General features: G+C 46.3%; 14 non-coding genes across 14 annotated transcripts; all 14 read right to left on the bottom strand.

Moving 5' to 3' along the window:
* Positions 1–508: 508 nt before the first annotated feature.
* Positions 509–673, bottom strand: LOC147174622 (U1 spliceosomal RNA). Its single transcript, XR_015095020.1, has one exon. It is a non-coding gene; the product is annotated as a U1 spliceosomal RNA (small nuclear RNA).
* Positions 674–1062: 389 nt separating this feature from the next.
* On the bottom strand, positions 1063–1257 carry LOC147174623 (U2 spliceosomal RNA). The gene has a single exon (XR_015095234.1). It is a non-coding gene; the product is annotated as a U2 spliceosomal RNA (small nuclear RNA).
* Positions 1258–6820: 5563 nt separating this feature from the next.
* LOC147174624 (U1 spliceosomal RNA) lies at positions 6821–6985 on the bottom strand. Its single transcript, XR_015094945.1, has one exon. It is a non-coding gene; the product is annotated as a U1 spliceosomal RNA (small nuclear RNA).
* Positions 6986–7374: 389 nt separating this feature from the next.
* On the bottom strand, positions 7375–7566 carry LOC147174625 (U2 spliceosomal RNA). The gene has a single exon (XR_015095117.1). It is a non-coding gene; the product is annotated as a U2 spliceosomal RNA (small nuclear RNA).
* A 324-nt stretch (positions 7567–7890) lies between these two features.
* LOC147174626 (U1 spliceosomal RNA) lies at positions 7891–8055 on the bottom strand. The gene has a single exon (XR_015094981.1). It is a non-coding gene; the product is annotated as a U1 spliceosomal RNA (small nuclear RNA).
* A 371-nt stretch (positions 8056–8426) lies between these two features.
* LOC147174627 (U2 spliceosomal RNA) lies at positions 8427–8612 on the bottom strand. The gene has a single exon (XR_015095223.1). It is a non-coding gene; the product is annotated as a U2 spliceosomal RNA (small nuclear RNA).
* A 5579-nt stretch (positions 8613–14191) lies between these two features.
* Positions 14192–14356, bottom strand: LOC147174628 (U1 spliceosomal RNA). Its single transcript, XR_015095021.1, has one exon. It is a non-coding gene; the product is annotated as a U1 spliceosomal RNA (small nuclear RNA).
* A 389-nt stretch (positions 14357–14745) lies between these two features.
* LOC147174629 (U2 spliceosomal RNA) lies at positions 14746–14940 on the bottom strand. The gene has a single exon (XR_015095236.1). It is a non-coding gene; the product is annotated as a U2 spliceosomal RNA (small nuclear RNA).
* A 5563-nt stretch (positions 14941–20503) lies between these two features.
* LOC147174630 (U1 spliceosomal RNA) lies at positions 20504–20668 on the bottom strand. The gene has a single exon (XR_015095057.1). It is a non-coding gene; the product is annotated as a U1 spliceosomal RNA (small nuclear RNA).
* Positions 20669–21057: 389 nt separating this feature from the next.
* LOC147174631 (U2 spliceosomal RNA) lies at positions 21058–21249 on the bottom strand. Its single transcript, XR_015095118.1, has one exon. It is a non-coding gene; the product is annotated as a U2 spliceosomal RNA (small nuclear RNA).
* Positions 21250–21573: 324 nt separating this feature from the next.
* On the bottom strand, positions 21574–21738 carry LOC147174632 (U1 spliceosomal RNA). The gene has a single exon (XR_015094982.1). It is a non-coding gene; the product is annotated as a U1 spliceosomal RNA (small nuclear RNA).
* Positions 21739–22109: 371 nt separating this feature from the next.
* On the bottom strand, positions 22110–22295 carry LOC147174633 (U2 spliceosomal RNA). The gene has a single exon (XR_015095224.1). It is a non-coding gene; the product is annotated as a U2 spliceosomal RNA (small nuclear RNA).
* Positions 22296–24790: 2495 nt separating this feature from the next.
* Positions 24791–24955, bottom strand: LOC147174634 (U1 spliceosomal RNA). Its single transcript, XR_015095053.1, has one exon. It is a non-coding gene; the product is annotated as a U1 spliceosomal RNA (small nuclear RNA).
* A 389-nt stretch (positions 24956–25344) lies between these two features.
* Positions 25345–25538, bottom strand: LOC147174635 (U2 spliceosomal RNA). The gene has a single exon (XR_015095227.1). It is a non-coding gene; the product is annotated as a U2 spliceosomal RNA (small nuclear RNA).
* Between the last annotated feature and the right edge of the window lie 2047 nt (positions 25539–27585).

Consider the following 27585-nt stretch of genomic DNA (forward strand, 5'->3'; position numbering starts at 1 on the left):
TTGGTCACAACTTCTCACCAACAAAAAAACAGTACACTCACCTTTGTCGTTCTCCTATAACACATAGTTTAAACAACACAATAACAATACCCCTGCAATTGAGTTAGATTCACAGCCACAACAGGCATAGAATTATCTCTCAACAGAGGCGATCGCAGTCTTAGCCAAAAGGCCGAGAAGCGATGAAGAGGATAACTGACGGACTCAAGTACAGGCTTCTCGGTCTACCAACTCTCACAGTCGGTCATGTTACACCAAGCAGCGCTGCTCTTATGGACACTGAGACGGAGGAAACCTTGTCTGCTGACTTAACCATTCATTATTCACAAGCCTTCACATAAGCAGCTGCAGTCCAACAACTTTTGCAGTCTTCCTGCAGGATGAAAGACCAAGCGCCTGCTGCGGTCCCGGCCAGACTTGTGAAGAAAGCCAGAAGACCATAGTCAAGTCTTGCTCATTTGTGTTAATTGGTTTCAAGACTATCGCTCTTAATTATTGACATACAAGCCAGGGAAGAGCGCGAACGCAGTTCCCCACTATCAGAAATTATGCAGTCGAGACTCCCACATTTGGAGAATTCGCAAGGGTCAATGCAGCCGCCAGTGCAATGGCTTCACCTCGCCCTGGGTGAACCACATTCTTGATCATGGTGTCACCCCTGCCAGGTAAGTATGCCTTCCTCAGCCTGGACACGGGGTCTTGCTTTTTTCCACTCACCCTCTTGAATGACTGTGCCATTCGTACACTGGCGAATGCCTGGCCCAGCATGATGGGCCAGTTTCTCTCAGTGGATTAGAACGGCGTGTGTACTTCGCACAGGGCGTTAGAGGAGGTCACAGGCACAACTGCGGAGCATGCAATAGCTGAATGAGCTCAAGTGTCAAGCCTCTGGAACGGGTTCGACTCACCGGGTTGGTGGACAGCAGAGTAGATGTGTGTCAGCTACGTCGCCTGCTTCCCAATTTGACGACATGGTTGCTTCCGCCACACCTACTTGTGCGCACGTGAGTATTGCCACAGCCCGTTTTCTCTGTCTAGATTTGCATTTTCGTTGACCAGCGGAGGTGGTGCACCGCTCCTGGAAATACTGCAATACCAGGATGATGCGCGGAATGGGCAAAGCAAGCTCTGAATCCCATCTCCCTGTTCAAAAAAGCAATTTAATATGAAGTCTCCAGATAGGAGACATATCAGATATTAAACTGATAAGAACAGATTTTTTCTTTTTCATGTTTTTATTGTCACTTTTCAATCAATTACAAATCACATTTCTCCAATATGGAGCATTCATTTTGTCTCAAATATGACATGTAAAAATAAAAACAAAATAAAAAATGAAAAATGAAAGAACATTCATATCTATTGTGCAGGAGCGTAGCACTGCATTACTAATTGGGACTTCATCCCACCCTCTCAAAAAGCGCTTGTCCAGGACCTGCCGGGTAGCCCTTTTTGCTCCTTCCCTCCTGGAGAGCCAGGCCGTCGCTGCCGAGACCTTCACAGTGTAGCTCCGGTTCCCTCCTCCGGGCGGGCACAGGCGACGCTTCTTGGTGGCTGTGTCCTTGGCCTGCCGCGTGCAGCTTTGATGGTCTCTGCAGCCATTCGGAGCACAGCCACGGGGGTAGTCTGCCTGTGCCTCCTTACCAGCAAGTTTCTGGAGGTCCACATGGCGTCTTTGATGGCGGCAAGAGTGAGCCAGTCTTTCGCAAACTCCTCTCGGGAACACTTGGCTTGGCTCACCCCATAGAGCACGTATTGTGCATTTAGGACCTCCCTTGCTGGCAAGTCCGGGAATTTTCTCAGGTGGCCGGCTGTTGCCCACAGGTCTACGGCAGCACTGCACTCCCAGAGGAGGTGCCTCACCGACTCCTGGGCGCCACAACCAGGTCGGGGGCAGGTTGAGTGCGCTGACATTCCTCGGGAGTGCATAACGGCCCTAACTGGGAGAATCTCGTGGGCCACCATCCACGACAGGTCCCGAAGTCTGTTTGGGAGGGCAGGATGGTTGGCGTTGCGCCAAACCGTTGTGGGCTTGCCGAATGCAAGCCCGCGCACTTGACTCGCTGTTTGCCGCTCCTGCACAATAGAGATGAGAGACTTGTGATTTTTCAAAATGTGACAATCTTCATTTTCCAATTTAAAATTTCTTAAAAATTTTGGGATAAAAGAATGTGCTGGTGGTAAATTAAAAGACACCGGAAGTCTTTGATCGCTGGGTATTAGTTTTAATTTACGGAGGTACGATCCCATCCAGAATCGTGTCATTGCTTGACTTTTGGGATTGCTGGATGGTCCCAGAGCATTTTGCAGATGGAGGGCCACATATCTGCTGCCCAAAAAGAGCTGGAGGTCCGGCACGCCTTTTCCACCCTTCTCTTTTGTTTTTTTCATCGTGTCCCTCCTCAGTCTTTCCCATTTAGAACCCCAGATAAAGTAAAAAATTGCACGGTCCAAATCTAAAAGCACATTTCTTTTTGGGATAAAAACTGAACCGATTAATAAAAGCAAGGGTAAAATTACTGCTTTTATTATTAAAATCTTCCCCTCTAAAGTCAACTCTCTCAGTCTCCAAAAGCCAAGTTTTTTTCTCACTTTCCCTACCACGTCGCCCCAGTTTGTATCCCCTCCCCCTCCCTTACTGAATTTAATCCCAAGTATTTTCTGGTCCGTTTGTATCTCCGTCAGGGGCAGTCCTGTCTTCTGTGTCGCGGTCCACGGTCCGTAAAACTGTGCTTGGGTCTTGTCTCTGTTGAGTTTAGAGCCAGACGCTCTTCCATACCAGTCAGTCAAGTCCAGGGTCCTTGTCACGGATAAAATGTCAGAACACAGGATGTTAATATCGTCCATATATAAAACACACTTTGTTGTGAGTCCCCCGCCCCCTGGAATACTCACCCCCTCGATCATTTTGTCCCTTCTCAAAATCTGTGCCAACGGTTCTATGCATAGAACATAGAGGAGGGCAGATAAGGGACAGCCCTGACGGACGCCGCAGTTAATTTGCACTGCTTTTGTCAAGTTCCCGTTGACCACAAATTTGCTGGTAATATCTCGATACAGCAGGCCCACCCACTCTAGATACCTTCCCGGGAAACCCCATTTTTGCAGTAGCCTAAAAAGGTACTGGTGCGAGATCCGATCAAAAGCCTTCTCAAAGTCTAAATTTAGGACTACTAGCCGCATATTTCTGTCTCTCGCATAACAGATGGTATCACGAATCAGCATAAGGCTGTCTGTGATCTTCCTCCCCGCGATGGCACAGGTTTAGTCCGGGTAGATCAAATCCTGTAAAAACACAGACATACGCATAGCTAAAAGTTTGCTAAAAAGTTTGCAATCAACATTTAAAAGTGTAATTGGACGCCAGTTGTTCAGGTCTGTTTTGTCTCCCTTCTTATGCAGTAAAGTGACTATCCCTTTTCTAAAACTGTCTGGTAGTCGGTTTGTTTTGTCCAGTTCATTAAAAACAGTGAGTAAGTCTGGTGCTAAAATGTCCCAAAAAGTCAGGTAAAATTCCGAGCAGAGGCCATCCTCGCCCGGAGATTTTGCCTTCTTCAATTGTTTTACACATGTATTTAGTTCTTCAGGTGTAAAATCCTGTGTTAAAGGCCCATTGTCAGTCACTGTTTTTTCAATGAAGTTTAAAACCTCTACCATTATCTCCTCTTGGGTATCTTTACGCTCATACAGTTTTTGATAGTAAGTTTCCACTGCTTCAATTATTTCATTATTTGTTTCTGTAATAGTCCCGTTTTCTTTTTTTAGTTTAAAAATGCCCCCACCCTTGCTCATAATTTTTTTAAAGAAGTACCTTGTGCATTTTTCACCTTCTTCTATTTCCTTCTCTCTGCTCCTTAATAAAAACCCTTTGCTCTGAATATCTGCCATTGCTTTCATTTCTTTTTTGATCTCTTTAATTTCATCATTAAAATTGATCCCCTCTTGTGTCAGATTAAAATACCTTTGCAGTCTCTTTTGCATTCCCAGCATACATTTCATTTCCTTGATTTTCTTCTCTCTTCCTGCTTTTTTAAAAAAAGTCTGAGTCCTTACCTTCATCATTTCCCACCATTGTGCCCGTGATTTGTAAAGGTCTTGAAGGGTCTGCCAGTCCTTGTACCGCTCCCTGTACTGAGAGACCAAAGTCTCGTCCTCGAGCAGGGAGCAGTTCAATTTCCACAGACCTCTTCCAATAGTCACGCCAGAAGAAAGTGAAAGGGTGCAAGACAGTATTAAGTGATCTGAGAAAAAAACAGGAGTTAATCTAGCATCAATCTGTGTCCAACCCCGTGTAAATACGTAATCTATGCGAGAGGCTCTGGTGCCGTCACCACTAAACCAGGTGAAGCCCTCCTCTCTTGGATGCATGGTTTTTAAAGCAGTCCTCTAATTTGAATACGCGGCACATGTCTTGCAATAAAACCGATGTTTTGTCAATTTTAAAATCCTCCCCAGCTCCCTTCCTATCCTTCCTATTTAAAACACAATTAAAATCACCTCCAATAATTAGTGGATTATGACCTAGCATGTGGGACTGCAAATTCTCTAAAATATCATACCTGTCATGCTTTTCATTAGAACCATAAATATTTAAAAGGCTAAAGTCCCGTTCTGTAAAAGTTAAATGTGCTAACAGTGCTCGTCCGTCTCTCACCACTGTGCTCCCCTTTAAAACAATCTGAGGATTATTTATTAAAATGGCCACTCCATCATTTCTATTTTCGTTTGAGCCACTCCATAGTGATGGATGTGGCCACATTTCCTCCCACTGTTTGTAATTTCTTAAAAAGGGTATGCCACATTCTTGGATTAAAAACAGATCAGATTTAAAAGTTTTTAGAAATGTTAAAACGCTCTGAGCTCTAATCTTTGACTTCACGCTTCTAACGTTAATAGTTGAGAAGGTGAGGGTCATAGGTATGATTAAAAATAAAAAAATAAAAACACAGATGGGGTTACAAAATTTTAAGAGAACATTATTTGAAAAAAAGCAAGGCAGTCGCTAAAGTATTTCTCGAGAGCGTATTTCTTCCTTTACCTCAGCAAAAGGGGCAGAGCTAAAACACTGGTCGTCTGTCAGGGGCACTTGAGGTGGTGATCGCTCACGCAACCTTAAATTCATAGTGTTTCTGCTTTTTGGCGTTGATTGCAGTACTATGTTTAAAAAGGAGAGTTCATTTGGTGAATCCGAGGGGAAGACCCTGGTCTCCCCCACCTCGCTATCTGGGCTCCCGGGCCTTCCCCTCTTCTCCGTGGACAGGGGAGACTCAGAGGACCGTTGAGATGCAAGCCTTTTATTATTTTGAGCACAAGTGATCTGGGTGTCTTCACTGTCAGCCTCATGTGGACTGACTTCGCTTGACTCGCTTGTGGGCATTTCTTGCAGCATCTCACTTTCCTCTGAGCTCTCGATTGGTGGGGCCGGCCTGCTCTCCTCCCCTTGCCCCTCCTCACCTGTCCCCTCTCCACCAATGACAGGATTTGGAGGGAAATTTGAATTTTCTTTGTGACATTCAATTTGTTTGTCAGCTTCATTTCCATTTCCTTGTGCCATTTCTTTTCCAGCCTTCAGTTTGTTGGCAAATGATTTTGGACAATTTCTGTAGAGGTGGTTAGTTTCCCCACAAAGATTGCACTTTCTGCCATTGGTACATTCTTCAAAAGTATGCCCAATTACTCTACATTTCCTACAAATTGTTTTCTCACACGCTTCCGCCAGGTGTCCATGCTCACCACACTTGCGGCAGAGCTTGGGCTGGCCCTGGTAATGTATGTAGCCCCGGTTTTCACCCAAGACTATCATTGGTGGGAGATGTTTCAGGCCCTGAAAGCCCTGGGGGTCCTGCCATTGTTGGATGGGTACCCGCCAGGCACAGTTCCAGATGCCGTCCTCATCCCTCACCTTCACAGCCTGGCCTTTAACCGTGCAATATCTACCCAGCCAAAAACAAATGTCTTCTGCATTCACTGTCTCATTAAACATTCTGACAATAACTGTTTTAGCAGCATTATCAGTCAGTTTTTCAACATTGAACACAGAGAACTGGGCTTTCACATTTTCAAAACGAGTCCAAAATTCACGACGGTTCACAGCAGAGGTGAAACTCACATCAAATCCCTTACTAAAGGGAAAATTATAATACAATTTAAATCCTCAGCTTTAAATTTCAGGGTTTGTTGGACAAGCTTTCTGGAGAAGTCCAGCCTGGACATCCACAGAGGCTCACCACCATCCCTTTCCCGAAACATAAATCGAACACTGTGGTGCCTCCGCATGCCGGCATATGTAGCCGACATGTCGGAGACAACCACTTGGTCACAACTTCTCACGAACAAAAAAACAGTACACTCACCTTTGTCGTTCTCCTATAACACAAAGTTTAAACAACACAATAACAATACCCCTGCAATTGAGTTAGATTCACAGCCACAACAGGCATATAATTATCTCTCAACAGAGGCGATCGCAGTCTTAGCCAAAAGGCCGAGAAGCGATGAAGAGGATAACTGACGGACTCAAGTACAGGCTTCTCGGTCTACCCACTCTCACAGTCGGTCATGTTACACCAAGCAGCGCTGCTCTTATGGACACTGAGACGGAGGAAACCTTGTCTGCTGACTTAACCATTCATTATTCACAAGCCTTCACATAAGCAGCTGCAGTCCAACAACTTTTGCAGTCTTCCTGCAGGATGAAAGACCAAGCGCCTGCTGCGGTCCCGGCCAGACTTGTGAAGAAAGCCAGAAGACCATAGTCAAGTCTTGCTCATTTGTGTTAATTGGTTTCAAGACTATCGCTCTTAATTATTGACATACAAGCCAGGGAAGAGCGCGAACGCAGTTCCCCACTATCAGAAATTATGCAGTCGAGATTCCCACATTTGGAGAATTCGCAAGGGTCAATGCAGCCGCCAGTGCAATGGCTTCACCTCGCCCTGGGTGAACCACATTCTTGATCATGGTGTCACCCCTGCCAGGTAAGTATGCCTTCCTCAGCCTGGACACGGGGTCTTGCTTTTTTCCACTCACCCTCTTGAATGACTGTGCCATTCGTACACTGGCGAATGCCTGGCCCAGCATGATGGGCCAGTTTCTCTCAGTGGATTAGAACGGCGTGTGTACTTCGCACAGGGCGTTAGAGGAGGTCACAGGCACAACTGCGGAGCATGCAATAGCTGAATGAGCTCAAGTGTCAAGCCTCTGGAGCGGGTTCGACTCACCGGGTTGGTGGACAGCAGAGTAGATGTGTGTCAGCTACGTCGCCTGCTTCCCAATTTGACGACATGGTTGCTTCCGCCACACCTACTTGTGCGCACGTGAGTATTGCCACAGCCCGTTTTCTCTGTCTAGATTTGCATTTTCGTTGACCAGCGGAGGTGGTGCACCGCTCCTGGAAATACTGCAATACCAGGATGATGCGCGGAATGGGCAAAGCAAGCTCTGAATCCCATCTCCCTGTTCAAAAAAGCAATTTAATATGAAGTCTCCACATAGGAGACATATCAGATATTAAACTGATAAGAACAGATACTACACTTGATCTTAGCCAAAAGGCCGAGAAGCGATGAAGAGGATAACTGACGGACTCAAGTACAGGCTTCTCGGTCTACCTACTCTCACAGTCGGTTATGTTACACCAAGCAGCGTTGCTCTTATGGACACTGAGACGGAGGAAACCTTGTCTGCTGACTTAACCATTCCTTATTCACAAGCCTTCACATAAGCAGCTGCAGTCCAACAACTTTTGCAGTCTTCCTGCAGGATGAAAGGCCAAGCGCCTGCTGCGGTCCCGGCCAGACTTGTGAAGAAAGCCAGAAGACCATAGTCAAGTCTTGCTCATTTGTGTTAATTGGTTTCAAGACTATCGCTCTTAATTATTGACATACAAGCCAGGGAAGAGCGCGAACGCAGTTCCCCACTATCAGAAATTATGCAGTCGAGATTCCCACATTTGGAGAATTCGCAATGGTCAATGCAGCCGCCAGTGCAATGGCTGCACCTCGCCCTGGGTGAACCACATTCTTGATCATGGTGTCACCCCTGCCAGGTAAGTATGCCTTCCTCAGCCTGGGCACGGGGTCTTGCTTTTTTCCACTCACCCTCTTGGATGACTGTGCCATTCGTACACTGGCGAATGCCTGGCCCAGCATGATGGGCCAGTTTCTCTCAGTGGATTAGAACGGCGTGTGTACTTCGCACAGGGGCACAACTGCGGAGCATGCAATAGCTGAATGAGCTCAAGTGTCAAGCCTCTGGAACGGGTTCGACTCACCGGATTGGTGGACAGCAGATTAGATGTGTGTCGGCTACGTCGCCTGCTTCCCAATTTGACGACATGGTTGCTTCCGCCACACCTACTTGTGCGCACGTGAGTATTGCCACAGCCCGTTTTTTCTGTCTAGATTAGCATTTTCGTTGACCAGCGGAGGTGGTGCACCGCTCCTGGAAATACTGCAATACCAGGATGATGCGCGGAATGGGCAAAGCAAGCTCTGAATCCCATCTCCCTGTTCAAAAAAGCAATTTAATATGAAGTCTCCAGATAGGAGACATATCAGATATTAAACTGATAAGAACAGATTTTTTATTTATTTATTTTTTTTTCATGTTTTTATTGTCACTTTTCAATCAATTACAAATTTACATTTCTCCAATATGGAGCATTCATTTTGTCTCAAATATGACATGTAAAAATAAAAACAAAATAAAAAATGAAAAAACATTCATATCTATTGTGCAGGAGCGTAGCACTGCATTACTAAGTGGGACTTCATCCCACCCTCTCAAAAAGCGCTTGTCCAGGACCTGCCGGGTCACCCTTTTTGCTCCTTCCCTCCTGGAGAGCCAGGCCGTCGCTGCCGAGACCTTCACCGTGTAGCTCCGGTTCCCTCCTCCGGGCGGGCACAGGCGACGCTTCTTGGTGGCTGTGTCCTTGGCCTGCCGCGTGCAGCTTCGATGGTCTCTGCAGCCATTCGGAGCACAGCCACGGGGGGGGTCTGCCTGTGCCTCCTTACCAGCAAGTTTCTGGAGGTCCACATGGCGTCTTTGATGGCGGCAAGGGTGAGCCAGTCTTTCGCAAACTCCTCTCGGGAACACTTGGCTTGGCTCACCCCATAGAGCACGTATTGTGCATTTAGGACCTCCCTTGCTGGCAAGTCCGGGAATTTTCTCAGGTGGCCGGCTGTTGCCCACAGGTCTACGGCAGCACTGCACTCCCAGAGGAGGTGCCTCACCGACTCCTGGGCGCCACAACCAGGTCGGGGGCAGGTTGAGTGCGCTGACATTCCTCGGGAGTGCATAACGGCCCTGACTGGGAGAATCTCGTTGGCCACCATCCACGACAGGTCCCGAAGTCTGTTTGGGAGGGCAGGATGGTTGGCGTTGCGCCAAACCGTTGTGGGCTTGCCGAATGCAAGCCCGCGCACTTGACTCGCTGTTTGCCGCTCCTGCACAATAGAGATGAGAGACTTGTGATTTTTCAAAATGTGACAATCTTCATTTTCCAATTTAAAATTTCTTAAAAATTTTGGGATAAAAGAATGTGCTGGTGGTAAATTAAAAGACACCGGAAGTCTTTGATCGCTGGGTATTAGTTTTAATTTACGGAGGTACGATCCCATCCAGAATCGTGTCATTGCTTGACTTTTGGGATTGCTGGATGGTCCCAGAGCATTTTGCAGATGGAGGGCCACATATCTGCTGCCCAAAAAGAGCTGGAGGTCCGGCACGCCTTTTCCACCCTTCTCTTTTGTTTTTTTCATCGTGTCCCTCCTCAGTCTTTCCCATTTAGAACCCCAGATAAAGTAAAAAATTGCACGGTCCAAATCTAAAAGCACATTTCTTTTTGGGATAAAAACTGAACTGATTAATAAAAGCAAGGGTAAAATTACTGCTTTTATTATTAAAATCTTCCCCTCTAAAGTCAACTCTCTCAGTCTCCAAAAGCCAAGTTTTTTTCTCACTTTCCCTACCACGTCGCCCCAGTTTGTATCCCCTCCCCCTCCCTTACTGAATTTAATCCCAAGTATTTTCTGGTCCGTTTGTATCTCCGTCAGGGGCAGTCCTGTCTTCTGTGTCGCGGTCCATGGTCCGTAAAACTGTGCTTGGGTCTTGTCTCTGTTGAGTTTAGAGCCAGACGCTCTTCCATACCAGTCAGTCAAGTCCAGGGTCCTTGTCACGGATAAAATGTCAGAACACAGGATGTTAATATCGTCCATATATAAAACACACTTTGTTGTGAGTCCCCCGCCCCCTGGAATACTCACCCCCTCGATCATTTTGTCCCTTCTCAAAATCTGTGCCAACGGTTCTATGCATAGAACATAGAGGAGGGCAGATAAGGGACAGCCCTGACGGACGCCGCAGTTAATTTGCACTGCTTTTGTCAAGTTCCCGTTGACCACAAATTTGCTGGTAATATCTCGATACAGCAGGCCCACCCACTCTAGATACCTTCCCGGGAAACCCCATTTTTGCAGTAGCCTAAAAAGGTACTGGTGCGAGATCCGATCAAAAGCCTTCTCAAAGTCTAAATTTAGGACTACTAGCCGCATATTTCTGTCTCTCGCATAACAGATGGTATCACGAATCAGCATAAGGCTGTCCGTGATCTTCCTCCCCGCGATGGCACAGGTTTGGTCCGGGTCGATCAAATCCTGTAAAAACACAGACATACGCATAGCTAAAAGTTTGCTAAAAAGTTTGCAATCAACATTTAAAAGTGTAATTGGACGCCAGTTGTTCAGGTCTGTTTTGTCTCCCTTCTTATGCAGTAAAGTGACTATCCCTTTTCTAAAACTGTCTGGTAGTCGGTTTGTTTTGTCCAGTTCATTAAAAACAGTGAGTAAGTCTGGTGCTAAAATGTCCCAAAAAGTCAGGTAAAATTCCGAGCAGAGGCCATCCTCGCCCGGAGATTTTGCCTTCTTCAATTGTTTTACACATGTATTTAGTTCTTCAGGTGTAAAATCCTGTGTTAAAGGCCCATTGTCAGTCACTGTTTTTTCAATGAAGTTTAAAACCTCTACCATTATCTCCTCTTGGGTATCTTTACGCTCATACAGTTTTTGATAGTAAGTTTCCACTGCTTCAATTATTTCATTATTTGTTTCTGTAATAGTCCCGTTTTCTTTTTTTAGTTTAAAAATGCCCCCACCCTTGCTCATAATTTTTTTAAAGAAGTACCTTGTGCATTTTTCACCTTCTTCTATTTCCTTCTCTCTGCTCCTTAATAAAAACCCTTTGCTCTGAATATCTGCCATTGCTTTCATTTCTTTTTTGATCTCTTTAATTTCATCATTAAAATTTATCCCCTCTTGTGTCAGATTAAAATACCTTTGCAGTCTCTTTTGCATTCCCAGCATACATTTCATTTCCTTGATTTTCTTCTCTCTTCCTGCTTTTTTAAAAAAAGTCTGAGTCCTTACCTTCATCATTTCCCACCATTGTGCCCGTGATTTGTAAAGGTCTTGAAGGGTCTGCCAGTCCTTGTACCGCTCCCTGTACTGAGAGACCAAAGTCTCGTCCTCGAGCAGGGAGCAGTTCAATTTCCACAGACCTCTTCCAATAGTCACGCCAGAAGAAAGTGAAAGGGTGCAAGACAGTATTAGGTGATCTGAGAAAAAAACAGGAGTTAATCTAGCATCAATCTGTGTCCAACCCCGTGAAAATATGTAATCTATGCGAGAGGCTCTGGTGCCGTCACCACTAAACCAGGTGAAGCCCTCCTCTCTTGGATGCATGGTTTTTAAAGCAGTCCTCTAATTTGAATACGCGGCACATGTCTTGCAATAAAACCGATGTTTTGTCAATTTTAAAATCCTCCCCAGCTCCCTTCCTATCCTTCCTATTTAAAACACAATTAAAATCACCTCCAATAATTAGTGGATTATGACCTAGCATGTGGGACTGCAAATTCTCTAAAATATCATACCTGTCATGCTTTTCATTAGAACCATAAATATTTAAAAGGCTAAAGTCCCGTTCTGTAAAAGTTAAATGTGCTAACAGTGCTCGTCCGTCTCTCACCACTGTGCTCCCCTTTAAAACAATCTGAGGATTATTTATTAAAATGGCCACTCCAACATTTCTATTTTCGTTTGAGCCACTCCATAGTGATGGATGTGGCCACATTTCCTCCCACTGTTTGTAATTTCTTAAAAAGGGTATGCCACATTCTTGGATTAAAAACAGATCAGATTTAAAAGTTTTTAGAAATGTTAAAACGCTCTGAGCTCTAATCTTTGACTTCACGCTTCTAACGTTAATAGTTGAGAAGGTGAGGGTCATAGGTATGATTAAAAATAAAAAAATAAAAACACAGATGGGGTTACAAAATTTTAAGAGAACATTATTTTAAAAAAAGCAAGGCAGTCGCTAAGGTATTTCTCGAGAGCGTATTTCTTCCTTTACCTCAGCAAAAGGGGCAGAGCTAAAACACTGGTCGTCTGTCAGGGGCACTTGAGGTGGTGATCGCTCACGCAACCTTAAATTCATAGTGTTTCTGCTTTTTGGCGTTGATTGCAGTACTATGTTTAAAAAGGAGAGTTCATTTGGTGAATCTGAGGGGAAGACCCTGGTCTCCCCCACCTCGCTATCTGGGCTCCCGGGCCTTCCCCTCTTCTCCGTGGACAGGGGAGACTCAGAGGACCGTTGAGATGCAAGCCTTTTATTATTTTGAGCACAAGTGATCTGGGTGTCTTCACTGTCAGCCTCATGTGGACTGACTTCACTTGACTCGCTTGTGGGCATTTCTTGCAGCATCTCACTTTCCTCTGAGCTCTCGATTGGTGGGGCCGGCCTGCTCGCCTCCCCTTGCCCCTCCTCACCTGTCCCCTCTCCACCAATGACAGGATTTGGAGGGAAATTTGAATTTTCTTTGGGACATTCAATTTGTTTGTCAGCTTCATTTCCATTTCCTTGTGCCATTTCTTTTCCAGCCTTCAGTTTGTTGGCAAATGATTTTGGACAATTTCTGTAGAGATGGTTAGTTTCCCCACAAAGATTGCACTTTCTGCCATTGGTACATTCTTCAAAAGTAGGCCCAATTACTCTACATTTCCTACAAATTGTTTTCTCACACGCTTCCGCCAGGTGTCCATGCTCACCACACTTGCGGCAGAGCTTGGGCTGGCCCTGGTAATGTATGTAGCCCCGGTTTTCACCCAAGACTATCATTGGTGGGAGATGTTTCAGGCCCTGAAAGCCCTGGGGGTCCTGCCTTTGTTGGATGGGTACCCGCCAGGCACAGTTCCAGATGCCGTCTTCATCCCTCACCTTCACAGCCTGGCCTTTAACCGTGCAATATCTACCCAGCCAAAAACAAATGTCTTCTGCATTCACTGTCTCATTAAACATTCTGACAATAACTGTTTTAGCAGCATTATCAGTCAGTTTTTCAACATTGAACACAGAGAACTGGGCTTTCACATTTTCAAAACGAGTCCAAAATTCACGAAGGTTCACAGCAGAGGTGAAACTCACATCAAATCCCTTACTAAAGGGCAAAGTTATAATACAATTTAAATCCTCAGCTTTAAATTTCAGGGTTTGTTGGACAAGCTTTCTGGAGAAGTCCAGCCTGGACATCCAAAGAGGCTCACCACCATCCCTTTCCCGAAACATAAATCGAACACTGTGGTGCCTCCGCATGCCGGCATATGTAGCCGACATGTCGGAGACAACCACTTGGTCACAACTTCTCACCAACAAAAAAACAGTACACTCACCTTTGTCGTTCTCCTATAACACATAGTTTAAACAACACAATAACAATACCCCTGCAATTGAGTTAGATTCACAGCCACAACAGGCATAGAATTATCTCTCAACAGAGGCGATCGCAGTCTTAGCCAAAAGGCCGAGAAGCGATGAAGAGGATAACTGACGGACTCAAGTACAGGCTTCTCGGTCTACCAACTCTCACAGTCGGTCATGTTACACCAAGCAGCGCTGCTCTTATGGACACTGAGACGGAGGAAACCTTGTCTGCTGACTTAACCATTCATTATTCACAAGCCTTCACATAAGCAGCTGCAGTCCAACAACTTTTGCAGTCTTCCTGCAGGATGAAAGACCAAGCGCCTGCTGCGGTCCCGGCCAGACTTGTGAAGAAAGCCAGAAGACCATAGTCAAGTCTTGCTCATTTGTGTTAATTGGTTTCAAGACTATCGCTCTTAATTATTGACATACAAGCCAGGGAAGAGCGCGAACGCAGTTCCCCACTATCAGAAATTATGCAGTCGAGACTCCCACATTTGGAGAATTCGCAAGGGTCAATGCAGCCGCCAGTGCAATGGCTTCACCTCGCCCTGGGTGAACCACATTCTTGATCATGGTGTCACCCCTGCCAGGTAAGTATGCCTTCCTCAGCCTGGACACGGGGTCTTGCTTTTTTCCACTCACCCTCTTGAATGACTGTGCCATTCGTACACTGGCGAATGCCTGGCCCAGCATGATGGGCCAGTTTCTCTCAGTGGATTAGAACGGCGTGTGTACTTCGCACAGGGCGTTAGAGGAGGTCACAGGCACAACTGCGGAGCATGCAATAGCTGAATGAGCTCAAGTGTCAAGCCTCTGGAACGGGTTCGACTCACCGGGTTGGTGGACAGCAGAGTAGATGTGTGTCAGCTACGTCGCCTGCTTCCCAATTTGACGACATGGTTGCTTCCGCCACACCTACTTGTGCGCACGTGAGTATTGCCACAGCCCGTTTTCTCTGTCTAGATTTGCATTTTCGTTGACCAGCGGAGGTGGTGCACCGCTCCTGGAAATACTGCAATACCAGGATGATGCGCGGAATGGGCAAAGCAAGCTCTGAATCCCATCTCCCTGTTCAAAAAAGCAATTTAATATGAAGTCTCCAGATAGGAGACATATCAGATATTAAACTGATAAGAACAGATTTTTTCTTTTTCATGTTTTTATTGTCACTTTTCAATCAATTACAAATCACATTTCTCCAATATGGAGCATTCATTTTGTCTCAAATATGACATGTAAAAATAAAAACAAAATAAAAAATGAAAAATGAAAGAACATTCATATCTATTGTGCAGGAGCGTAGCACTGCATTACTAATTGGGACTTCATCCCACCCTCTCAAAAAGCGCTTGTCCAGGACCTGCCGGGTAGCCCTTTTTGCTCCTTCCCTCCTGGAGAGCCAGGCCGTCGCTGCCGAGACCTTCACAGTGTAGCTCCGGTTCCCTCCTCCGGGCGGGCACAGGCGACGCTTCTTGGTGGCTGTGTCCTTGGCCTGCCGCGTGCAGCTTTGATGGTCTCTGCAGCCATTCGGAGCACAGCCACGGGGGTAGTCTGCCTGTGCCTCCTTACCAGCAAGTTTCTGGAGGTCCACATGGCGTCTTTGATGGCGGCAAGAGTGAGCCAGTCTTTCGCAAACTCCTCTCGGGAACACTTGGCTTGGCTCACCCCATAGAGCACGTATTGTGCATTTAGGACCTCCCTTGCTGGCAAGTCCGGGAATTTTCTCAGGTGGCCGGCTGTTGCCCACAGGTCTACGGCAGCACTGCACTCCCAGAGGAGGTGCCTCACCGACTCCTGGGCGCCACAACCAGGTCGGGGGCAGGTTGAGTGCGCTGACATTCCTCGGGAGTGCATAACGGCCCTAACTGGGAGAATCTCGTGGGCCACCATCCACGACAGGTCCCGAAGTCTGTTTGGGAGGGCAGGATGGTTGGCGTTGCGCCAAACCGTTGTGGGCTTGCCGAATGCAAGCCCGCGCACTTGACTCGCTGTTTGCCGCTCCTGCACAATAGAGATGAGAGACTTGTGATTTTTCAAAATGTGACAATCTTCATTTTCCAATTTAAAATTTCTTAAAAATTTTGGGATAAAAGAATGTGCTGGTGGTAAATTAAAAGACACCGGAAGTCTTTGATCGCTGGGTATTAGTTTTAATTTACGGAGGTACGATCCCATCCAGAATCGTGTCATTGCTTGACTTTTGGGATTGCTGGATGGTCCCAGAGCATTTTGCAGATGGAGGGCCACATATCTGCTGCCCAAAAAGAGCTGGAGGTCCGGCACGCCTTTTCCACCCTTCTCTTTTGTTTTTTTCATCGTGTCCCTCCTCAGTCTTTCCCATTTAGAACCCCAGATAAAGTAAAAAATTGCACGGTCCAAATCTAAAAGCACATTTCTTTTTGGGATAAAAACTGAACCGATTAATAAAAGCAAGGGTAAAATTACTGCTTTTATTATTAAAATCTTCCCCTCTAAAGTCAACTCTCTCAGTCTCCAAAAGCCAAGTTTTTTTCTCACTTTCCCTACCACGTCGCCCCAGTTTGTATCCCCTCCCCCTCCCTTACTGAATTTAATCCCAAGTATTTTCTGGTCCGTTTGTATCTCCGTCAGGGGCAGTCCTGTCTTCTGTGTCGCGGTCCACGGTCCGTAAAACTGTGCTTGGGTCTTGTCTCTGTTGAGTTTAGAGCCAGACGCTCTTCCATACCAGTCAGTCAAGTCCAGGGTCCTTGTCACGGATAAAATGTCAGAACACAGGATGTTAATATCGTCCATATATAAAACACACTTTGTTGTGAGTCCCCCGCCCCCTGGAATACTCACCCCCTCGATCATTTTGTCCCTTCTCAAAATCTGTGCCAACGGTTCTATGCATAGAACATAGAGGAGGGCAGATAAGGGACAGCCCTGACGGACGCCGCAGTTAATTTGCACTGCTTTTGTCAAGTTCCCGTTGACCACAAATTTGCTGGTAATATCTCGATACAGCAGGCCCACCCACTCTAGATACCTTCCCGGGAAACCCCATTTTTGCAGTAGCCTAAAAAGGTACTGGTGCGAGATCCGATCAAAAGCCTTCTCAAAGTCTAAATTTAGGACTACTAGCCGCATATTTCTGTCTCTCGCATAACAGATGGTATCACGAATCAGCATAAGGCTGTCTGTGATCTTCCTCCCCGCGATGGCACAGGTTTAGTCCGGGTAGATCAAATCCTGTAAAAACACAGACATACGCATAGCTAAAAGTTTGCTAAAAAGTTTGCAATCAACATTTAAAAGTGTAATTGGACGCCAGTTGTTCAGGTCTGTTTTGTCTCCCTTCTTATGCAGTAAAGTGACTATCCCTTTTCTAAAACTGTCTGGTAGTCGGTTTGTTTTGTCCAGTTCATTAAAAACAGTGAGTAAGTCTGGTGCTAAAATGTCCCAAAAAGTCAGGTAAAATTCCGAGCAGAGGCCATCCTCGCCCGGAGATTTTGCCTTCTTCAATTGTTTTACACATGTATTTAGTTCTTCAGGTGTAAAATCCTGTGTTAAAGGCCCATTGTCAGTCACTGTTTTTTCAATGAAGTTTAAAACCTCTACCATTATCTCCTCTTGGGTATCTTTACGCTCATACAGTTTTTGATAGTAAGTTTCCACTGCTTCAATTATTTCATTATTTGTTTCTGTAATAGTCCCGTTTTCTTTTTTTAGTTTAAAAATGCCCCCACCCTTGCTCATAATTTTTTTAAAGAAGTACCTTGTGCATTTTTCACCTTCTTCTATTTCCTTCTCTCTGCTCCTTAATAAAAACCCTTTGCTCTGAATATCTGCCATTGCTTTCATTTCTTTTTTGATCTCTTTAATTTCATCATTAAAATTGATCCCCTCTTGTGTCAGATTAAAATACCTTTGCAGTCTCTTTTGCATTCCCAGCATACATTTCATTTCCTTGATTTTCTTCTCTCTTCCTGCTTTTTTAAAAAAAGTCTGAGTCCTTACCTTCATCATTTCCCACCATTGTGCCCGTGATTTGTAAAGGTCTTGAAGGGTCTGCCAGTCCTTGTACCGCTCCCTGTACTGAGAGACCAAAGTCTCGTCCTCGAGCAGGGAGCAGTTCAATTTCCACAGACCTCTTCCAATAGTCACGCCAGAAGAAAGTGAAAGGGTGCAAGACAGTATTAAGTGATCTGAGAAAAAAACAGGAGTTAATCTAGCATCAATCTGTGTCCAACCCCGTGTAAATACGTAATCTATGCGAGAGGCTCTGGTGCCGTCACCACTAAACCAGGTGAAGCCCTCCTCTCTTGGATGCATGGTTTTTAAAGCAGTCCTCTAATTTGAATACGCGGCACATGTCTTGCAATAAAACCGATGTTTTGTCAATTTTAAAATCCTCCCCAGCTCCCTTCCTATCCTTCCTATTTAAAACACAATTAAAATCACCTCCAATAATTAGTGGATTATGACCTAGCATGTGGGACTGCAAATTCTCTAAAATATCATACCTGTCATGCTTTTCATTAGAACCATAAATATTTAAAAGGCTAAAGTCCCGTTCTGTAAAAGTTAAATGTGCTAACAGTGCTCGTCCGTCTCTCACCACTGTGCTCCCCTTTAAAACAATCTGAGGATTATTTATTAAAATGGCCACTCCATCATTTCTATTTTCGTTTGAGCCACTCCATAGTGATGGATGTGGCCACATTTCCTCCCACTGTTTGTAATTTCTTAAAAAGGGTATGCCACATTCTTGGATTAAAAACAGATCAGATTTAAAAGTTTTTAGAAATGTTAAAACGCTCTGAGCTCTAATCTTTGACTTCACGCTTCTAACGTTAATAGTTGAGAAGGTGAGGGTCATAGGTATGATTAAAAATAAAAAAATAAAAACACAGATGGGGTTACAAAATTTTAAGAGAACATTATTTTAAAAAAAACAAGGCAGTCGCTAAGGTATTTCTCGAGAGTGTATTTCTTCCTTTACCTCAGCAAAAGGGGCAGAGCTAAAACACTGGTCGTCTGTCAGGGGCACTTGAGGTGGTGATCGTTCACGCAACCTTAAATTCATAGTGTTTCTGCTTTTTGGCGTTGATTGCAGTACTATGTTTAAAAAGGAGAGTTCATTTGGTGAATCCGAGGGGAAGACCCTGGTCTCCCCCACCTCGCTATCTGGGCTCCCGGGCCTTCCCCTCTTCTCCGTGGACAGGGGAGACTCAGAGGACCGTTGAGATGCAAGCCTTTTATTATTTTGAGCACAAGTGATCTGGGTGTCTTCACTGTCAGCCTCATGTGGACTGACTTCGCTTGACTCGCTTGTGGGCATTTCTTGCAGCATCTCACTTTCCTCTGAGCTCTCGATTGGTGGGGCCGGCCTGCTCTCCTCCCCTTGCCCCTCCTCACCTGTCCCCTCTCCACCAATGACAGGATTTGGAGGGAAATTTGAATTTTCTTTGTGACATTCAATTTGTTTGTCAGCTTCATTTCCATTTCCTTGTGCCATTTCTTTTCCAGCCTTCAGTTTGTTGGCAAATGATTTTGGACAATTTCTGTAGAGGTGGTTAGTTTCCCCACAAAGATTGCACTTTCTGCCATTGGTACATTCTTCAAAAGTATGCCCAATTACTCTACATTTCCTACAAATTGTTTTCTCACACGCTTCCGCCAGGTGTCCATGCTCACCACACTTGCGGCAGAGCTTGGGCTGGCCCTGGTAATGTATGTAGCCCCGGTTTTCACCCAAGACTATCATTGGTGGGAGATGTTTCAGGCCCTGAAAGCCCTGGGGGTCCTGCCATTGTTGGATGGGTACCCGCCAGGCACAGTTCCAGATGCCGTCCTCATCCCTCACCTTCACAGCCTGGCCTTTAACCGTGCAATATCTACCCAGCCAAAAACAAATGTCTTCTGCATTCACTGTCTCATTAAACATTCTGACAATAACTGTTTTAGCAGCATTATCAGTCAGTTTTTCAACATTGAACACAGAGAACTGGGCTTTCACATTTTCAAAACGAGTCCAAAATTCACGACGGTTCACAGCAGAGGTGAAACTCACATCAAATCCCTTACTAAAGGGAAAATTATAATACAATTTAAATCCTCAGCTTTAAATTTCAGGGTTTGTTGGACAAGCTTTCTGGAGAAGTCCAGCCTGGACATCCACAGAGGCTCACCACCATCCCTTTCCCGAAACATAAATCGAACACTGTGGTGCCTCCGCATGCCGGCATATGTAGCCGACATGTCGGAGACAACCACTTGGTCACAACTTCTCACGAACAAAAAAACAGTACACTCACCTTTGTCGTTCTCCTATAACACAAAGTTTAAACAACACAATAACAATACCCCTGCAATTGAGTTAGATTCACAGCCACAACAGGCATATAATTATCTCTCAACAGAGGCGATCGCAGTCTTAGCCAAAAGGCCGAGAAGCGATGAAGAGGATAACTGACGGACTCAAGTACAGGCTTCTCGGTCTACCCACTCTCACAGTCGGTCATGTTACACCAAGCAGCGCTGCTCTTATGGACACTGAGACGGAGGAAACCTTGTCTGCTGACTTAACCATTCATTATTCACAAGCCTTCACATAAGCAGCTGCAGTCCAACAACTTTTGCAGTCTTCCTGCAGGATGAAAGACCAAGCGCCTGCTGCGGTCCCGGCCAGACTTGTGAAGAAAGCCAGAAGACCATAGTCAAGTCTTGCTCATTTGTGTTAATTGGTTTCAAGACTATCGCTCTTAATTATTGACATACAAGCCAGGGAAGAGCGCGAACGCAGTTCCCCACTATCAGAAATTATGCAGTTGAGATTCCCACATTTGGAGAATTCGCAAGGGTCAATGCAGCCGCCAGTGCAATGGCTTCACCTCGCCCTGGGTGAACCACATTCTTGATCATGGTGTCACCCCTGCCAGGTAAGTATGCCTTCCTCAGCCTGGACACGGGGTCTTGCTTTTTTCCACTCACCCTCTTGAATGACTGTGCCATTCGTACACTGGCGAATGCCTGGCCCAGCATGATGGGCCAGTTTCTCTCAGTGGATTAGAACGGCGTGTGTACTTCGCACAGGGCGTTAGAGGAGGTCACAGGCACAACTGCGGAGCATGCAATAGCTGAATGAGCTCAAGTGTCAAGCCTCTGGAGCGGGTTCGACTCACCGGGTTGGTGGACAGCAGAGTAGATGTGTGTCAGCTACGTCGCCTGCTTCCCAATTTGACGACATGGTTGCTTCCGCCACACCTACTTGTGCGCACGTGAGTATTGCCACAGCCCGTTTTCTCTGTCTAGATTTGCATTTTCGTTGACCAGCGGAGGTGGTGCACCGCTCCTGGAAATACTGCAATACCAGGATGATGCGCGGAATGGGCAAAGCAAGCTCTGAATCCCATCTCCCTGTTCAAAAAAGCAATTTAATATGAAGTCTCCACATAGGAGACATATCAGATATTAAACTGATAAGAACAGATACTACACTTGATCTTAGCCAAAAGGCCGAGAAGCGATGAAGAGGATAACTGACGGACTCAAGTACAGGCTTCTCGGTCTACCTACTCTCACAGTCGGTTATGTTACACCAAGCAGCGTTGCTCTTATGGACACTGAGACGGAGGAAACCTTGTCTGCTGACTTAACCATTCCTTATTCACAAGCCTTCACATAAGCAGCTGCAGTCCAACAACTTTTGCAGTCTTCCTGCAGGATGAAAGGCCAAGCGCCTGCTGCGGTCCCGGCCAGACTTGTGAAGAAAGCCAGAAGACCATAGTCAAGTCTTGCTCATTTGTGTTAATTGGTTTCAAGACTATCGCTCTTAATTATTGACATACAAGCCAGGGAAGAGCGCGAACGCAGTTCCCCACTATCAGAAATTATGCAGTCGAGATTCCCACATTTGGAGAATTCGCAATGGTCAATGCAGCCGCCAGTGCAATGGCTGCACCTCGCCCTGGGTGAACCACATTCTTGATCATGGTGTCACCCCTGCCAGGTAAGTATGCCTTCCTCAGCCTGGGCACGGGGTCTTGCTTTTTTCCACTCACCCTCTTGGATGACTGTGCCATTCGTACACTGGCGAATGCCTGGCCCAGCATGATGGGCCAGTTTCTCTCAGTGGATTAGAACGGCGTGTGTACTTCGCACAGGGGCACAACTGCGGAGCATGCAATAGCTGAATGAGCTCAAGTGTCAAGCCTCTGGAACGGGTTCGACTCACCGGATTGGTGGACAGCAGATTAGATGTGTGTCGGCTACGTCGCCTGCTTCCCAATTTGACGACATGGTTGCTTCCGCCACACCTACTTGTGCGCACGTGAGTATTGCCACAGCCCGTTTTTTCTGTCTAGATTAGCATTTTCGTTGACCAGCGGAGGTGGTGCACCGCTCCTGGAAATACTGCAATACCAGGATGATGCGCGGAATGGGCAAAGCAAGCTCTGAATCCCATCTCCCTGTTCAAAAAAGCAATTTAATATGAAGTCTCCAGATAGGAGACATATCAGATATTAAACTGATAAGAACAGATTTTTTATTTATTTATTTTTTTTTCATGTTTTTATTGTCACTTTTCAATCAATTACAAATTTACATTTCTCCAATATGGAGCATTCATTTTGTCTCAAATATGACATGTAAAAATAAAAACAAAATAAAAAATGAAAAAACATTCATATCTATTGTGCAGGAGCGTAGCACTGCATTACTAAGTGGGACTTCATCCCACCCTCTCAAAAAGCGCTTGTCCAGGACCTGCCGGGTCACCCTTTTTGCTCCTTCCCTCCTGGAGAGCCAGGCCGTCGCTGCCGAGACCTTCACCGTGTAGCTCCGGTTCCCTCCTCCGGGCGGGCACAGGCGACGCTTCTTGGTGGCTGTGTCCTTGGCCTGCCGCGTGCAGCTTCGATGGTCTCTGCAGCCATTCGGAGCACAGCCACGGGGGGGGGTCTGCCTGTGCCTCCTTACCAGCAAGTTTCTGGAGGTCCACATGGCGTCTTTGATGGCGGCAAGGGTGAGCCAGTCTTTCGCAAACTCCTCTCGGGAACACTTGGCTTGGCTCACCCCATAGAGCACGTATTGTGCATTTAGGACCTCCCTTGCTGGCAAGTCCGGGAATTTTCTCAGGTGGCCGGCTGTTGCCCACAGGTCTACGGCAGCACTGCACTCCCAGAGGAGGTGCCTCACCGACTCCTGGGCGCCACAACCAGGTCGGGGGCAGGTTGAGTGCGCTGACATTCCTCGGGAGTGCATAACGGCCCTGACTGGGAGAATCTCGTTGGCCACCATCCACGACAGGTCCCGAAGTCTGTTTGGGAGGGCAGGATGGTTGGCGTTGCGCCAAACCGTTGTGGGCTTGCCGAATGCAAGCCCGCGCACTTGACTCGCTGTTTGCCGCTCCTGCACAATAGAGATGAGAGACTTGTGATTTTTCAAAATGTGACAATCTTCATTTTCCAATTTAAAATTTCTTAAAAATTTTGGGATAAAAGAATGTGCTGGTGGTAAATTAAAAGACACCGGAAGTCTTTGATCGCTGGGTATTAGTTTTAATTTACGGAGGAGCGATCCCATCCAGAATCGTGTCATTGCTTGACTTTTGGGATTGCTGGATGGTCCCAGAGCATTTTGCAGATGGAGGGCCACATATCTGCTGCCCAAAAAGAGCTGGAGGTCCGGCACGCCTTTTCCACCCTTCTCTTTTGTTTTTTTCATCGTGTCCCTCCTCAGTCTTTCCCATTTAGAACCCCAGATAAAGTAAAAAATTGCACGGTCCAAATCTAAAAGCACATTTTCTTTTCCAGCCTTCAGTTTGTTGGCAAATGATTTTGGACAATTTCTGTAGAGGTGGTTAGTTTCCCCACAAAGATTGCACTTTCTGCCATTGGTACATTCTTCAAAAGTATGCCCAATTACTCTACATTTCCTACAAATTGTTTTCTCACACGCTTCCGCCAGGTGTCCATGCTCACCACACTTGCGGCAGAGCTTGGGCTGGCCCTGGTAATGTATGTAGCCCCGGTTTTCACCCAAGACTATCATTGGTGGGAGATGTTTCAGGCCCTGAAAGCCCTGGGGGTCCTGCCATTGTTGGATGGGTACCCGCCAGGCACAGTTCCAGATGCCGTCCTCATCCCTCACCTTCACAGCCTGGCCTTTAACCGTGCAATATCTACCCAGATAAAAACAAATGTCTTCTGCATTCACTGTCTCATTAAACATTCTGACAATAACTGTTTTAGCAGCATTATCAGTCAGTTTTTCAACATTGAACACAGAGAACTGGGCTTTCACATTTTCAAAACGAGTCCAAAATTCACGAAGGTTCACAGCAGAAGTGAAACTCACATCAAATCCCTTACTAAAGGGCAAAGTTATAATACAATTTAAATCCTCAGCTTTAAATTTCAGGGTTTGTTGGACAAGCTTTCTGGAGAAGTCCAGCCTGGACATCCACAGAGGCTCACCACCATCCCTTTCCCGAAACATAAATCGAACACTGTGGTGCCTCCGCATGCCGGCATATGTAGCCGACATGTCGGAGACAACCACTTGGTCACAACTTCTCACGAACAAAAAAACAGTACACTCACCTTGGTCGTTCTCCTATAACACAAAGTTTAAACAACACAATAACAATACCCCTGCAATTGAGTTAGATTCACAGCCACAACAGGCATAGAATTATCTCTCAATAGAAGCGATCGCAGTCTTAGCCAAAAGGCCGAGAAGCGATGAAGAGGATAACTGACGGACTCAAGTACAGGCTTCTCGGTCTACCTACTCTCACAGTCGGTTATGTTACACCAAGCAGCGTTGCTCTTATGGACACTGAGACGGAGGAAACCTTGTCTGCTGACTTAACCATTCATTATTCACAAGCCTTCACATAAGCAGCTGCAGTCCAACAACTTTTGCAGTCTTCCTGCAGGATGAAAGGCCAAGCGCCTGCTGCGGTCCCGGCCAGACTTGTGAAGAAAGCCAGAAGACCATAGTCAAGTCTTGCTCATTTGTGTTAATTGGTTTCAAGACTATCGCTCTTAATTATTGACATACAAGCCAGGGAAGAGCGCGAACGCAGTTCCCCACTATCAGAAATTATGCAGTCGAGATTCCCACATTTGGAGAATTCGCAATGGTCAATGCAGCCGCCAGTGCAATGGCTGCACCTCGCCCTGGGTGAACCACATTCTTGATCATGTTGTCACCCCTGCCAGGTAAGTATGCCTTTCTCAGCCTGGGCACGGGGTCTTGCTTTTTTCCACTCACCCTCTTGGATGACTGTGCCATTCGTACACTGGCGAATGCCTGGCCCAGCATGATGGGCCAGTTTCTCTCAGTGGATTAGAACGGCGTGTGTACTTCGCACAGGGCGTTAGAGGAAGTCACAGGCACAACTCCGGAGCATGCAATAGCTGAATGAGCTCAAGTGTCAAGCCTCTGGAACGGGTTCGACTCACCGGGTTGGTGGACAGCAGAGTAGATGTGTGTCGGCTACGTCGCCTGCTTCCCAATTTGACGACATGGTTGCTTCCGCCACACCTACTTGTGCGCACGTGAGTATTGCCACAGCCCGTTTTCTCTGTCTAGATTAGCATTTTCGTTGACCAGCGGAGGTGGTGCACCGCTCCTGGAAATACTGCAATACCAGGATGATGCGCGGAATGGGCAAAGCAAGCTCTGAATCCCATCTCCCTGTTCAAAAAAGCAATTTAATATGAAGTCTCCAGATAGGAGACATATCAGATATTAAACTGATAAGAACAGATTTTTCTTTTTCATGTTTTTATTGTCACTTTTCAATCAATTACAAATCACATTTCTCCAATATGGAGCATTCATTTTGTCTCAAATATGGCATGTAAAAATAAAAACAAAATAAAAAATGAAAAATGAAAAAACATTCATATCTATTGTGCAGGAGCGTAGCACTGCATTACTAATTGGGACTTCATCCCACCCTCTCAAAAAGCGCTTGTCCAGGACCTGCCGGGTAGCCCTTTTTGCTCCTTCCCTCCTGGAGAGCCAGGCCGTCGCTGCCGAGACCTTCACAGTGTAGCTCCGGTTCCCTCCTCCGGGCGGGCACAGGCGACGCTTCTTGGTGGCTGTGTCCTTGGCCTGCCGCGTGCAGCTTCGATGGTCTCTGCAGCCATTCGGAGCACAGCCACGGGGGGGGGTCTGCCTGTGCCTCCTTACCAGCAAGTTTCTGGAGGTCCACATGGCGTCTTTGATGGCGGCAAGAGTGAGCCAGTCTTTCGCAAACTCCTCTCGGGAACACTTGGCTTGGCTCACCCCATAGAGCACGTATTGTGCATTTAGGACCTCCCTTGCTGGCAAGTCCGGGAATTTTCTCAGGTGGCCGGCTGTTGCCCACAGGTCTACGGCAGCACTGCAATCCCAGAGGAGGTGCCTCACCGACTCCTGGGCGCCACAACCAGGTCGGGGGCAGGTTGAGTGCGCTGACATTCCTCGGGAGTGCATAACGGCCCTGACTGGGAGAATCTCGTGGGCCACCATCCACGACAGGTCCCGAAGTCTGTTTGGGAGGGCAGGATGGTTGGCGTTGCGCCAAACCGTTGTGGGCTTGCCGAATGCAAGCCCGCACACTTGACTCGCTATTTGCCGCTCCTGCACAATAGAGATGAGAGACTTGTGATTTTTCAAAATGTGACAATCTTCATTTTCCAATTTAAAATTTCTTAAAAATTTTGGGATAAAAGAATGTGCTGGTGGTAAATTAAAAGACACCGGAAGTCTTTGATCGCTGGGTATTAGTTTTAATTTACGGAGGTACGATCCCATCCAGAATCGTGTCATTGCTTGACTTTTGGGATTGCTGGATGGTCCCAGAGCATTTTGCAGATGGAGGGCCACATATCTGCTGCCCAAAAAGAGCTGGAGGTCCGGCACGCCTTTTCCACCCTTCTCTTTTGTTTTTTTCATCGTGTCCCTCCTCAGTCTTTCTCATTTAGAACCCCAGATAAAGTAAAAAATTGCACGGTCCAAATCTAAAAGCACATTTCTTTTTGGGATAAAAACTGAACAGATTAATAAAAGCAAGGGTAAAATTACTGCTTTTATTATTAAAATCTTCCCCTCTAAAGTCAACTCTCTCAGTCCCCAAAAGCCAAGTTTTTTTCTCACTTTCCCTACCACGTCGCCCCAGTTTGTATCCCCTCCCCCTCCCTTACTGAATTTAATCCCAAGTATTTTCTGGTCCGTTTGTATCTCCGTCAGGGGCAGTCCTGTCTTCTGTGTCGCGGTCCACGGTCCGTAAAACTGTGCTTGGGTCTTGTCTCTGTTGAGTTTAGAGCCAGACGCTCTTCCATACCAGTCAGTCAAGTCCAGGGTCCTTGTCACGGATAAAATGTCAGAACACAGGATGTTAATATCGTCCATATATAAAACACACTTTGTTGTGAGTCCCCCGCCCCCTGGAATACTCACCCCCTCGATCATTTTGTCCCTTCTCAAAATCTGTGCCAACGGTTCTATGCATAGAACATAGAGGAGGGCAGATAAGGGACAGCCCTGACGGACGCCGCAGTTAATTTGCACTGCTTTTGTCAAGTTCCCGTTAACCACAAATTTGCTGGTAATGTCTTGGTACAGCAGGCCCACCCACTCTAGATACCTTCCCGGGAAACCCCATTTTTGCAGTAGCCTAAAAAGGTACTGGTGCGAGATCCGAACAAAAGCCTTCTCAAAGTCTAAATTTAGGACTACTAGCCGCATATTTCTGTCTCTCGCATAACAGATGGTGTCGCGAATCAGCATGAGGCTGTCCGTGATCTTCCTCCCCGCGATGGCACAGGTTTGGTCCGGGTCGATCAAATCCTCTAAAAACACAGACAT

The sequence above is a fragment of the Leptonotus elevatus genome, chromosome 5 (assembly GCF_054856555.1).
Source record: "Leptonotus elevatus isolate MCC_2025b chromosome 5, RoL_Lele_1.0, whole genome shotgun sequence".
In the NCBI taxonomy this organism is placed as follows: Eukaryota; Metazoa; Chordata; class Actinopteri; order Syngnathiformes; family Syngnathidae; genus Leptonotus; species Leptonotus elevatus.